This window comes from Monodon monoceros, unplaced genomic scaffold, assembly GCF_005190385.1.
Source record: "Monodon monoceros isolate NGI ecotype Baffin Bay Population unplaced genomic scaffold, NGI_Narwhal_1 Super_Scaffold_13, whole genome shotgun sequence".
NCBI classification, from domain to species: domain Eukaryota; kingdom Metazoa; phylum Chordata; class Mammalia; order Artiodactyla; family Monodontidae; genus Monodon; species Monodon monoceros.
The window spans coordinates 35,207,773-35,211,507 of record NW_021703769.1 but is presented as its reverse complement, the minus strand read 5'-3'; the positions used below and the strand labels follow the sequence as shown (position 1 = coordinate 35,211,507).

Below are 3,735 nucleotides of genomic sequence, written 5' to 3'. Positions count from 1 at the left end.
CTTTTTCTTTCTCCCTTTCTTTCTTTCTTTTTCTTTCTTTCTTTCTTTCTTTCTTCCTTCCTTCCTTCCTTCCTTCCTTCTTTCCTTTCTTTCTTTCTTTCTTTCTCTCTTTCTTTCATTCTTTCTTTCTTTCTTTCTTTCTTTCCTTCTTTCTTTCCTTCTTTTTTTTCTCTGGCTGCACCACAGGGCTTGCAGGATCCTGTAGTTCCCCAACCAGGGATTGAACCTGGGCCATAGCAGTGAGAGCACCAAGTCCTAACCACTAGACCACCAGGGAATTTCCATCCATTTCTTGTTTTTACTTATCTCTACAATTAATACATATGTTTTAAAACTATTAAAAAATACAAGAAAAAAGGGAGTGAGAAAGGCTTACTTGCTTCATACTAAATGAAATTGCCTTTCCCCTCCCTTTCCATTCTAGTAGAGATGTTACAGAAGAATGTCTAGGATTCGATTTTAAGCTACATCAGGAAAGAAGTCAAGCATCTTACGAAGGCTGTATATATGAGGACTCAATTCAAACTTGCTTAAAGCAGAGGGACGTTATTGGCTCAGGTCACCATAAAGGATGAGTTTGGGGCTGACCTGTGGAAAGGTGAGAAGACAACTGTGGCCTTCAGTACCAAGTGTTAGTTACTAGCTCTGATTAGACTCCAATTGATCATGCTTGTGTCACATGTCCTTCCCCATAATAATTGCTAATGTCACAGAGATAGATTACCAGATTCAGCTGGGCCTGAGTCATACACCTTCCCTTTTGACCAAAGGCATGGAATTCCATGATTGACAGACAATACTCCTGAGGCCACACAGAATGGGGAAGAAACTGATCCCAGAGGAAATAGGAGCATCTGCAATGACATCATCTAAAGTGAAACTATTAATGTCCACTGCTTGCACAACGATCACAGAAGAACAGGATTATCTTCGAAGAGCCTGTAATTCTTACCTGAAAATTTTTGTTCAGGAAAAACCAAGTTGAATTTCTCAATATCTGAAAATAATCACCTTAACATATTGGGTGATTGCCCTTCTTTCTTTTTATGCTTTTGTGTTATTCTACCACCACCATGAACTCCCTGCTCCAACCATGTAAGTTTCCACCTGTCATAACACGGAAGGCCCATTCCTGTAGCCACAGAGCAATGGTTCTCAGTTTAGCTGTATATCAGACTCACCCAGAGGGCTTGTGAAAGCACAGATTCCTGGGCACCACACCTAGAGTATTTGATTTGGTAGATCTGGACTGAGAATTTGCATTTCTAAAAGCCTTTCAGGTGGTGCCCACTCTGTTGCTCTGGGGACCAAATTCTGAGAACAACTGCTCTAGCGAAAGTAGATGGAAAAGTAAGCATGTTTGTGTGTTGGCAACTGCAGGTAGATTTTAGCAAGATGTTAGAAGATCACAATAGGCTTAGACAAGTAATAGCTGGTTTCAATGCAAATATCAAAGGAACTTGAAAGAATTCCTATTACAGGATTGGACCTTCACGTAGATAAAACTGGAAAGGTTTTGATTGTGAAAGTTCCAGGAAGACTTCATCATTGAACAAAGAGATTCAGCCAGAGACAAAGATCAGATAAATGGCCTTACCTTCTCACCTCGAGCCTATGGTTTCACATGGCCTCAAAGTAGCTGCCGTTAGCTAAAGAGAAAGGCATGGGGGCTAGGACAAAAAGTAATGAAAAACAGATTTGAGATCTATGTTTAGGTCCAGAACTATGTAATGACGTGAGTGTACTAAATTTTTTAGGCAACTGCATTGCCAAAGAAACTGTGAGCCAAGACTGAAAAATTTTGTAGCGTTTGAACTTTAAAACAACATTCAGTCTGTCTCCTTCACTAAGAGGTAAGATACATGAAAAGAGGGACTTTGCCTGTGTTTTTATTTTATTTATATTTTTAATTTTAATTTTTAAAAATTTTTGTGTGTGTTGGATCTTCACTGCTGTGTGTGGGCTTTCTCTAGTTGTGGCGAGTGGGGGCTACTCTTCATTGTTGTGTGTGGGCTTCTCATTGCAGTGGCTTCTCTTGTTGCGGAGCACGGGCTCTAGGCACGCAGGCTTCAGTAGTTGTGGCTTGTGGGCTCTACAGCGTAGGCTCAGTAGTTGTGATGCATGGGCGTAGTTGCTCCGCTGCATGTGGGATCTTCCTGGACCAGGGATCGAACCCGTGTCCCCTGCACTGGCAGGCGGATTATTAACCACTGTGCCACCAGGGAAGTCCCTTGCCTATGCTTTTAAACCACTGTACCTGTGCCTAGCATGGGGTCTCATGCAGAGTATAAGCTTATTATGTATGTGTTGGGAAAAACAAAACAAAACAAAACATTGCTCAGAGACCTGAAAGTTGCACCAGCTAGAATCTGGCTATGAAAACTGTGTATCCCCAGGGAAGGTATACTCTCTGGGCACCTTGGATATGGCCATGGATGTTTATGGACAAGAAAGAGACTATTTACAGATGTAGAAAACAAACTTATGGTTACTGGGGGGAAAGTGGTGGGAGGGCGCGGGGAGGGATAAATTGGCAGACTGTGATTCACATATATACACACTACTATATATAAAATAGGTAACTAATAAGGACCTACCGTATAGCACAGGGAACTTTTCTCAATACTCTGTAATGACCTATATGGGAAAAGGATCTAAAAAAGAGTGGATATATGTATATGTATAACTGATACACTTTGCTGTACAGCAGAAGCTAACGCAACATTGTAAATCAACTATACTCTAATTAAAGAAAAAAACGAAAGAAAGAAAGAGACTCTTTGAGGGCAGATCCACAGACGTGGGACCATGGATATGGGGGTTGCCCCCAGAGGGCAGAATCAAGGTCTATCAAGTACTCCCCCAACCCTCAAGGTACTCATTGTGGGAGGGGTTTCACCATGTCTGCTGATCAGGATCTCATGATCTCTGTGTGTGTCTCCCAGTGTCCCTTTCATGAAAGGCACATTTATTCGGTCCCTCCTGGATCGTTGATTAGTGTGTGTTGTGGGAGTTTGCAGATCACTTGTCTTTTCAGATAATAGGTCATTTGATTATGATAGGTCATTGGGTTCTGGATGGCGTGGTCTCTGCCATCACCTGTGATCTTGGAATGCAGCTGACTATAGTGATTGAATGGAGCTTTGAGTTGTCTTCCTTGGGGAGGGAATATGCTCTTGTGTGGGAAGAAAATCAAAGTAAATATTTGAGCATCAAGAGAATGACGGTGTGTTCTCCAATCTGTTTCCTCTTTTCTTTCTGGGCTCCCAGATGGCCTACATTTCCCAGTCTCTTTTGAAGTTACGTGTGGCTGTGTGACTGAAATGTAGCCAGTTCAGGCTGCTGTAGCAAAATACCATGACTGTGTAGCTTATAAACAACAGACAGTTATTTCTCACAGTTCTGGAGGCTGGAAGTCTGAGTCAGGGTGCCAGTGTGGCTGGATTCTGGTGAGAATGCTCTTCCAGGTGGCACACTCCTGATTTCTTGTTGCGTCCTCACATGGCAGAAAAAGTGCAAGCTAATTCTCTGGCCTCTTCTTATAAGGGCACTAATCCCATTAGTGAGGGCTCCATCTTCAAGACCCAACTAACTTCCAAAGACCCCACCCCCAAATAACCATCATGTTGGGGATTCCATTTCAACATAGAAGTTTGGAGAGAATACAAACATTCAGTCCATAATAAGAGACAATGGAATGTTCACAAAAGTTTCAGGTTGGAAACATAAAGGTTT

The 3,735-nt window shown here is 42.1% G+C and overlaps 1 non-coding gene across 1 annotated transcript; it reads right to left on the bottom strand.

Moving 5' to 3' along the window:
* Positions 1-205: 205 nt before the first annotated feature.
* Positions 206-277, bottom strand: TRNAE-CUC. Its single transcript has one exon. It is a non-coding gene; the product is annotated as a tRNA-Glu (tRNA).
* Positions 278-3,735: the final 3,458 nt, after the last annotated feature.